This window comes from Aulonocara stuartgranti, assembly GCF_965226115.1.
Source record: "Aulonocara stuartgranti genome assembly, chromosome: 3".
NCBI lineage: Eukaryota > Metazoa > Chordata > Actinopteri > Cichliformes > Cichlidae > Aulonocara > Aulonocara stuartgranti.
Window position 1 is genome coordinate 71,341,615 of NC_138941.1, and position 10,750 is coordinate 71,352,364.

The 10,750-nt window shown below is 41.3% G+C and overlaps 1 pseudogene across 1 annotated transcript; it reads left to right on the top strand.

The window, feature by feature from the left end:
• Nucleotides 1-1,199: 1,199 nt before the first annotated feature.
• On the top strand, nucleotides 1,200-5,215 carry LOC309703623 (P2Y purinoceptor 14-like; annotated as a pseudogene). The gene is made up of 4 exons: nucleotides 1,200-1,274; nucleotides 2,900-3,008; nucleotides 3,100-3,359; nucleotides 4,567-5,215. The product of its transcript is annotated as a P2Y purinoceptor 14-like (transcript).
• Nucleotides 5,216-10,750: the final 5,535 nt, after the last annotated feature.

A 10,750-nucleotide genomic window follows, 5' to 3' on the forward strand; every position in this document is an offset into this window, starting at 1 on the left:
ACCACACTAAACACTTCCTGCTGGATCTCTTTCAGATTAAAAGGTTATTTGAAATGAGGTGACTGCAATACTTTTAATGTGAAATTAAGAGAGGAAGTGCTGCGTTTTATTCTTTGCACTCTGACATTGTGCAAGAGCGGATGTGGTTTTTCCTGTAATAAATTAGTAAAATATTATTTTAAATGGGTAAAAAATATTAGTGCATATATGAAACAGTATCACCGTGTTACCGTTTAGAAATGTACTCTTCAAATAAAAAAATACTGAATTTGTTCTCTTTGTGTCGTGTTCAGTTGAATGTTGGTTTAAATGTTTTACACATCACTGAAACTTCGTTAAATTTACATTTTGTTTCATACATTTATTATTTAGTGTACACCAAGTAGGAAAGGAGTTACATGTTTACATTACCCACTAATGTAAACTGTTTCCAGATCTGTTCTCTCTTTTCAAAAAAGAAGCCCTAGTTTTGGTTCAGTCCTTTGCTTTTCTTCTTGTTTGCATGTTTATTTCAGGACTTTTACAATACATTTTAAAAGTTGCCAAGTCATTTTTTTTTCAAACCTGATATTTCTGACCAGATAAGGTGCTGTATTTCATTTAAGATTAAGCAGAAAATGTCAGGATAGGCTTTTATTTGTAGGCCTTCTTTTTGATATCAAAATCTGACAGTGACATCAAAAGCACTGTGGTGATTTGCTGCCACCTGCTGCCTGCTTCCTGTCACTGCTCAGGTTGTCCATCTCCCAGAGGAAACTGTGGAGCTACATCAGAAAACTAACTGTATGATATGGCCGTGATCCATGATGAGTCTTGGGTGGGCTGGCTCAGTAGTGTATATGGGGATTGTTGAGTGAAGACAAAGTCCTTCAGCCAGGTCAAGTCAGCATACTGGGGCAAACTGCAGATCCTTTGCCTGAATTCCTTCTACCTCTCGGAAAAAGGAAAAATCCACCGCCCACGGAGCTGATTCTGAAACTCCTCAAAATTTACAAAACAAAATCTGCTGGGTCCACTCTAGTCGGAGTCTGCTGTCCGGATCCATGATCCGGACAGCAGACTCCGACAGCAGACTCCATCAAAAAAACACCAAAACGTAACAAATAACCTAAACTGGGAAATAAAATAAAAAAGACACGTGACATACGTAACAGGAAATAAGTGCTGGTTAGCGGTGTGGCCATCATTTCCTGATCTGCAGCAGCACTGTTATACCAAGAGCACAAAACAACTGAAGCAGCTTTTCCTGCTCACTGAAACCTCCAGAAACACAGGTGAGTCCTGCTGGTTAATCATCCCTGAATCTTTTGTGCTCATGCTGAATTCATGCTTGACTTTAAAGATGACTTAACATTTCCTGACCTGGGGACCAGAAACACTTAAAATCAACTGCACACAGCTGCCTCAGCACCACTGCTGCCTCTATCAGGATGCATATGTAATGACACCATTACAAATTTCTCACTGACTAAGGCTTAGGTGCGTCCTGGTGCCACGTGGTGTAATAGTCATCCTTACACTTATATATGTGGTTCATAATGAACAGTCTGTCATTAGCCCATCATTACATTCAGTGCTGTGTGTTCAGTAATCCAATATTCAGTCATTCTTCTGCTGCACAAAAGCGTTTCCTTCAAAAAATACATGTACGGTTATGCGAGCAGTGAACCTCAAAGCTCTGCTCATCTGTGCTGAGCAAAGGTTTAGAAAACGGTTTAACAGTTGAACCAATTTAATGCTGTTGTTACAGCCACACTGCAAAATGAGCTGTGGGAGGGTGGGGGGCAGGTGTAAAAGGCATGCAGTGCTTATTTATCACATGTTTCAACAACGATCAAGAAAAAACAGAGGTGGGGGAGGAGGACCAGGCGGCTGAGCCAAATTAGAAAACTCAATAATAAAACAAAACTGGTCTACAGCTTCTTGAAAGGTCATGTCTATCTACAACAAGTTCAGTCAAAACCATACAGATGTAGCATCAACCGCATAGGGTAGTGTTTCTAACATGTGTCTGTCTATGTGCTTTATATGTATAGAGTACCCTAGAATTAACCTACACACCTGCCCACAATAAAGACGCTACTAATACATAGAAAACAGGAGCTGCCCCCTTTGTAATGATCCCTGGTGAGTGATTGGTCGCCTTTGTCCAGATCAGCCAACACGCATGTACCAGTCAATTTTGAGAGGTCTAGCAGGTGGAGGCTCGAGGCGCTAAACCTGGAAGACAAGAGAGTGACAGAACAACCAGTTGAATATAAAACTGGGTTCTGAAAACTAAGAAGGAGCTCCTGATGAGATTCATATCAACAAATTTAATCCTCATGGCATGCTGTCTAAAGCTACCTGCAGGATCTGAGAAAACAGTGAAATATTTAGCACTGTGCTGTTCTTAAAGAAGATATGAAACACTACACAGTTAAAGAGTAATTTAATCCATTGAGCCCTGCTCTTTATAAACTGACACAAAGTTTATGTTTAGCACCATCTTCTGTTGGTACAGAACATCATGTGGTTGGTTGGTTGTAGCTGATAGACTTACATTAGTTTATGTTAGCTAACTAGTGACCAAATCAATTACTCAGAGGAAAATAAGGAAACTAAAACTAACAATCAGTTTACAGGGATCACTTTAGTGCTGAAACAGTGAGTTTGATGTTCAGAAATATTCAGAAGATATAGTGTCCACTTTCATTGCCCGTCTCTTTAGCAGTAAGTAGCAGAAACATTCAGCCATAACTGAATAACTGACCAGAAGATGACATTTATCAAACTTTCTGAGGGATTTAGGGGATCTCAACATTATATTTAAAATTAGTTTGACTTTTGATTTACCTAAAATAATATGAAGGTGTATCCTATCAAAGAGAGATCTTAATGAAGGGGATTTATTTTTCAGCTCCAGAAACATGAATGAACCAATAAATGTGACAGATGGCCAGACCTGTGATTATGTCAACACATCAGTCAACTCTTTCTTTATTCTGGTCTACAGTCTGGTCTTTCTGGTGAGTTTTAAGTCTTCAGATTGTGCTCTGATGGAAACGAGGTTCTCTGTGCATCTACCAAAGTCCTGTCGTCCTCTCTGTGTCTCTACAGGTGGGTTTACCCCTCAATGGCTTCATCATGAAGTTTTACTTTTGTGGAGCTCGGCAGCAGGCATCAAGCAGCTTGATGGTCTACATGAAGAACCTGACAGCTGCTGACTTCCTGCTCTGCCTCTCTCTGCCACTGCGCATCAGCCACTATGCTAGCAGCTCTCTCATCATTCAGCAGCTCTACTGCAGCTTTGGGGCTTCTGCTTTCTTCCTCAACATGTATGCCAGCATCATATTTATGGGGTCCATTGCTGCTGACAGGTAAGGAACCTAGTAAAACCAGAATAATGTGTTAGTTATGAACCCTGTGCTCCAGATCAAAGTGTAGAAATCTCCTTTGGACTTAATAATTAATTGACCGGCCCACCAGGTATTAAAGCCATAAAGACTTTGAATGAAAACAAACCCTGTTGTGACAGTGATGTACAGTCTTGTTGGTATATGTATGATTTCTATACATTTTACATCACATACAAACTTTAGTTGTAACATTCAGATAATTATTTATTAAAAGCGAGATATTTTAAATAAGAATAAGAAAGAAAAGTATTTCTTTGTGCCCCCCTCTCCCTGTTAATGCCCTACCTGCCCCCCTGGCAACACTTTGCTAGATCCGCCCCTGCACAGTTACCAACTGTCAGCTACATAAAAAAGGATCCTGGTGTTATTTGTCTCTCAGAAAAAGTTCATAACTTCCCTTCAACTCATTCATGTCACCTAAAAGGTAAACCTGTTTCTCCATCACCTGTTCAGCTCTGATGATCCAGTAAGGACATCTCCTGGTTTCATCTTCATGTTTCCCTCTCACCACATAACCAAACCATATCATGACCAGCAGCTTTACAGCTGTGGCTCCAGCAAACATCAGCTGATACTAGAAATTAATATTAAATAAATTCTAGCAACAGCTGATCAAGCTTAAACGTGCTGCTGTTGTTTAGCGCGACCTCCGCCTGTTTCCCCGTTCTGGCGCAAAGTGCGCAAAACAAAAAATAGAGACGGGACCTGCGACAGAAAAGCCGATCAGCTGATCATTGATCAGTTTCATGATTGAAGTGGGAGAGGGAGGGGGAGAGAGTGAGAGTAGAAAAGGCAGCTGTGCAGCATAAAGACACAGAATAACTCCAGCTTTGTGTCTTTTTCATTGTAGCTGAAGTCCGGGACAAACTGTGTTCCTTTTCAGCTCAATACCAAACGCGCCCGCCACGGATCTCTGCTCCTCCTGGCTTCCCTTTTGCTCACCACCTGCTGGCCTCTGTGGGAGCTCTGCCATAGCCACCACCAAACATCAGAGTTATTTTTACACATCGACCTGCATCTGGCCAATCCACCACCTTTCATTTTTTATACCGTTACAAAAACAACAACAACAACAAAAAGAAAAAAAGATTGGCCCATAATAAGCTATGTTGGCACCTCTGTAACAGCTTAATTAAGTTGTCTCCTGCCTCCTGTCTCTTCTCGCTAGGTATCTGAAAATTGTTCATACTTCACAAATGCACATGCTGCAGACAGTACAAGCAGCAAACATCATCTCCATGGTCACCTGGGTTTTTCTTCTGATTCCTGCCATCACCTACACCATCCTGTTCACCCAAGAACCTCTGCGTTCTACCCTGAGCCGCTGTGGTTCCCTCTTTAGTGCATCACTCAGCCTGGTCTTCAAAATAATTCACATCAGTTGCACTATCATCTTCCTCGTGGTCTTCATATCTTTGGTCTTCTTCTACTACAGTACCTCCCGCAGGGTGTTGAAGGCACAGCAGAGGCAGCTGGCCTCCTCTGAGAAGCTGGTGAAGTCTCGCAGGAACATGTTGGTGCTGGTCAGCATCTTCTGTGTTTGCTTTGTCCCCTATCACCTGGTTCGACTTCCCGACACTTTTCTTTTGAACAGCTGCTCTGTGGGGCCAATGTTGTTCTACCTGAAGGAGGCAGCCACCATGGTGTCAGTTTTCAATGTCTGCCTGGACCCTGTTGTTTACTTTTTCCTCAGTAAGACTCTTTCGGGCTCAAGTGAGAAAGGCGTCCAGGAGAGCCAACATTCAACAAACGGACAACAGGTCAAATTGGTGAGCTGTGAGGAAAACAATGCACTTTATTAAATGTGTGAAATGTGAGTTTTGTCTAAGATTCTGCTTTAATAGTTACACATGTCTGGATGACTGCATCACTTTTTAGCACTTTTTATTTTTGATAACAAAAAAATTAAATATAGCTAATATCTTCATTTCTTTTCCTTATAAAAAATCCAGCATTCACAACCATTTTTTGCTTTACTGACATCTTATTTCTCCATTTTGTTAATAAGAAATAAGAAATTTATAAATAATGATAAAATGAGAGTTGATGTGTTCACATGTTAAACTGGTGCTTTACGCAGTCTGGGAGCTGCTCCAGACTCCTTCACCTTGCTTCAGTAAGGCTTGTATCAACATTTTATGCACTATCAGTGCCCGAGGTTATAACAGGTATTAAAGGATTCTGGTTGTTTTGATTTTCATCGTCTGAGCAACTGAAACCAAAGCTGCTCTCCATCCATCCATTTGCTTCCGCTAATACTTTTCAGGGTCACGCTGCTGGAGCCTATCCCAGCTGTCATAGGGCGAGAGGCGGGGTACAGCCTGGACAGGTTGCCAGTCTGTCGCAGGGCTAACACACATCATTTTATTGGAGCTCAAACTCTCAGTCATGCCTCCATGCTGGTTGGGAACTGCAGAAACCCTTGCATTTGAACCCTTAAATGGCATTCATTACTTAATGACTTAATCAGTGTTTGGAACTCTCACTCAGTGTTGGCTCTCTCTGTGGTATTCTATCACTTCCTGTTCATGCTACAGTGCACTGTGCTGTTTTGTGTAGCTTTTGTGTGTACTTGTTTAATTAAAAACACTTTCAATTGAAATTAACTGCCCTTTATATTCACAGTACTTTTGTCTTTTATTTTAGTCTTTCGACATTTGCTAGCTTAGCTTAGTAATAAATTTATTTGTATTAAATGCAGCCTATTTGCAGCTCTGGAGGCCAGGATCACTGAATTGGCTCAGAAACCTGGAAATCCTGTAGGTAGCCTGTAGTTGGTAACTTTGCCACCATTAGCTTTCTCCCAGCAGAAACCAGGCTGGCTGGGTGATAGTGAGGAGGAGCTGAGTCCTAATTGGAAGTCCCCGATTCACTTCACCATGTTCATGTGTCTAATGATTTTTCCCCACTCTGCGACACACCAACTAAGGAACAACAACTGTGATTCTATTTTAAGAATCATGAAGTGAGAGACATCAGCACCCATCACCAATTGTCTTCCAGAGCAGGCGACACCTAACAGAAACCTGAAACTACTGGCTCTGGATAAATGTAGATTTAATAGAACAATAACTCCTGCTGGCAGTAATGACACCCAGTTACCTCAATTGGAGTCTAGGTATTGTTACAAGTTCAAATATTGAGGGTGAGCACAAAAACAGCAATTGGTCCAGGAGAGTCGGTCAAACAATGATTTTAATGAACACACGCGTGGTGAGATGAACACTGCACACAGACAGCATCGATCAATCGATCACTGAACAGATGATGGATCAATAACTGCAGCTGGATTGTGTTTGTTCTCTTCATCAGATTCCTGTCAACTCAGAATCGACACAAACACAGTAAACAGACACATTAAACTGTCTGACAACAACAGGAAGATGACACATGTGGAGGAGGTTCAGTCATATCCTGATCATCTAGACAGATTTGATTATTTTTTTCAGCTGATGTGTAGTAATGGTCTGACTGGTCGCTGTTACTGGGAGGTCGAGTGGAAAGAAACAGTTGAGATATCAGTGAGTTACAGAAGAAAAGGAAACAGTTATGACTGCGTGTTTGGATGGAACGATCATTCCTGGAGTCTGATCTGCTCTGAATATGGTCCTCATTATGTGACATCCATCTCCTCCTCCTCCCCCTCCCCTGTCTCTAACAGAGTAGCAGTGTATGTGGACTGTCCTGCTGATCCACCTCCACACCTTCAACACCACATTCACTGAAACTCTTTATCCTGGGTTTGGGTTCAATCCTGGTTGCTCGGTGCGTCTGTGCAGAGTTGGGTGTAAAGAGTGTCTCCTGTTAGAGAAACACTCTGACTGCTGAACAGTTCTGTCTGTTTCACTCAGAAACACGTTTTCAGATTCATGGATTCAATCAGTTGATGTTTTCAACTGTTCTAAATGATTCCTTGTGAACTTCTTCCTCTTCAGTCCTTTAGCAAACAAACATGTTAACATGTAGATACTAGACTAAGATGAATATATCATCTGAATGCAGGGAATGTGAACTTTGATTTTTAGGAAATTAACATAATTCCTCTCATCATCTTATAATATTAGAATATTTCAAATCAATCCAATGTATTTGAAATGTCAGATATAAAATCGAGCACTTCACTCTCGCTCTGCAGGCCTACTTGTTGTTCCTAGAGTATTTAAAAGTAGAATGGGAGGGAGAGCCTTCAGTTTTCAGGCCCCTCTTCTGTGGAAACAGCTTCCAGTTTGGATTCAGGAGACAGACACTATCTCTACTTTTAAGATCAGGCTTCAAACTTTCCTTTTTGCTAGAGCATATAGTTAGGGCTGGACCAGGTGACCCTGAATCCTCCCTTAGTTATGCTGCAATAGGTGTAGACTGCTGGTGACTGAGTGTTTCTTCTTCATTCACCATGTTTGTATATACAACTCTCTGCCTTTAATTATGAGTTATTGTATTATTGTCTTTACCTTACAATATAACATGTGAATATAAAGCACCTTTAGCTGACTGCTGTGCTATAAGAATAAAATTAAACTGAAGGTAACACTGTAATATGTGTGTCTGTGTTTGTCTGTGTGTGTCCTGGAACTACCTGCTGTACTGTAAGACAAATATGAAAGCTACTGGACCAGTTCTAGGTTGGCAGGAGTGGTGGAGCAAAGCACCGTGTAAAGATCAGAACTGAAAACGTTTGAATGAAAAGTCGGCATCTTTAATAAAACACAAACAGGTCACACTTAACCGTCCATAGATTAAGATCATTTTAGTTATCCCAGCTTTGTTCTAAATGACACACCGAGGTTATTCTTTAAGCTTTAGTTCTTGATTTACAAATAAGATTGAAACTAAAACCTTCAGTTTCACAGTTTCACAACTTATTTAAGACAAACTGAGAGTCTGAGAGTCTAAAACCGGTCTGTTCTGCAGGGCAAATAAAGCCAACTTAGTGCTATGAGCTCAATGAATTTATGCCCACTACTGATCATGGTGAGCAGTTTCTGTCTTTGCTTGCAAGAATTCTAAATTGTTCTCAAACCCAATTTGGTGCTTAAACACAGAGTTCCTATAGAAAAATCTAATTTGGCTCAAAACAAGAAAATAATAATAATCATTAGCATATAACATGAGTCAATAGTTCAAATAATCACACTTTCAGTTCAGTTCTATGTCAGTGTGATCAGATCAAAGCACCCCTCCAATCCGGTCGTTAAGTCTGACGTCACTAGCCGTGTCTGGGCCTAAACTCCGCTGCAGGTCCATATATATAACGATCACTATGGCATTACTGAGTTGAAAAACTGTCTAAAGTCTTTCATCTTTAATAAAATGATCAGCGTTCTGCTCTACCAGGTGTAACAATTGAGTTTAACATCCAGGCATCCATGAAAACTGAATTTATGACATTTAACGGAGTTAGAAGTTAGCAGGAAGTTAGCTCGCTAGCTTCTATCTAAATACAATATAGCATATCCTGACTGCGGGGTTTTGGAAACAAATTAAAACGTACAGCTCTGTTATCACTTCCAGCATAAATGAAGACAGAAAACTAAAGAGCAGTGACGTTTGTAGGGTTACTAAAGTTTGGTCAGCTGGTATATAATGATGTGCTAGCGACACAGCTATGTTAGCATAATATAAACAAGCTAACTTTTTTTCCACTCGACAAAAGTTAACGTGAGTGTTCTCAGTGGTCAGGAACAAATGTAATCGCATGGCAGGATGCTGTAAAAGGAACATGGGGGAACATGTTCCCTCTAAGCCTGAAGGAAAAAATAAGGAACACACACATGTAAAGGAAGCACTCAAAACGTGCGGCTATCCTAAATGGGCGTTCTTAAAGTCAGCAAAGAGGCACAGAAAAGAAGACCAGACACCAGCGAGGGAGGATAAGAAGGACAGACACAACAACATTGTCATCCCCTATGTAGCCGGTGTATCAGAAAAACTCAGGAGAGTTTTCTCCAAGCATGACATCCCGGTGCATTTCAGACCCAGCAACACGCTCAGACAAAAACTGGTTCACCCGAAAGATAAAACGCCAAAACACAGACTTAACAATGTGGTGTATGCTGTACAGTGCAGCGAGGAATGCCCAGACCTCTACATTGGAGAGACCAAACAGCCACTTCACAAGCGCATGGCACAACGCAGAAGAGCCACCTCCACAGGACAAGACTCAGCAGTCCATCTGCATCTTAAGGATAAAGGACACTCTTTCGAGGATGCCAATGTTCACATTTTGGACAGAGAGGACAGATGGTTTGAAAGAGGAGTGAAAGAAGCCATCTATGTCCACTGTGAGCGACCATCTTTGAACAGAGGCGGGGGTTTACGACACCAACTCTCTGCCATCTATAATCCAGGTTTTGAGATCCCTTCCCAGACACCTTAACGCCCACTCACATCCTGGGCCATCTGATCTCAGGAATTCGCATGATAAGGTGGGGCCAGGTTTCACAATGAACTCACCCGAAACTCTGGCTGATTGGGGCCCACACCCAGTTTCACACCTTGGCTCAGGTGATTAGAGGATCATCAGGGGGTCCTTTTGTCCCTCCGTGGGGGGTCACTCCCACTAGGTTTATATCTGGGACTCTCCACCATTTGACCTTAGAACTGAAGAAGCTTCTCGGATGAGAGGTGAAACGTCTTCAAGTAACTTAAAGAAGTCCAGACGCTTTTCTATGCAAGCTCCTTTGACTACGATGACCTGGATGACTGAGAACCTTCACAGACATGCTGTAAAAGGACCAAACTTCAGCCAGGAGAACAACTGAGATGATCAATCCACAATACGAGGTTAGTCATTCATATACTGCTGCATGGGCTGGGCTGTAGTTACATCGTAAGGTTTTAAAAACTGAGCTTAAATAAATGATTAGCAGGGAGGTCAACAGTGATCACTGACTGTTTTAGGAGCTTTTTGAGATTAAATAGAAGAAAATACAAAACATTAAACATGTTAACAACACAAAAGCCATATTAAATGCAGACTACTTTAGGCCCGGAAGTAGGATTCCTCACGTCATCACTTAACGACCGGATGGCCAAACCCATCTGTTCTCTGATTGGATAGTTAAATTTGTGATTGACAAGACATTGGCCAATCAGATGAAAGGAAGAAAAAACGGGTCAAAATTCATACTTGTAACTTGATACTTGAGTGCAGAATTTGACATGTATTTTTTGGCTAAGTCCACACACAAATTCTTTTTACACATACAAATCCTGATTTACAAGTACAAAATATTTACGACCACAATTTGAGTCGGGAGATGGCAGGACTGGTTGCTTGTTTCCCAGAAAAGAGTCATAATAGTATTTGTTTTTGTTGTGGTATTATACTGTATTGCCCACTTACAGGGTCA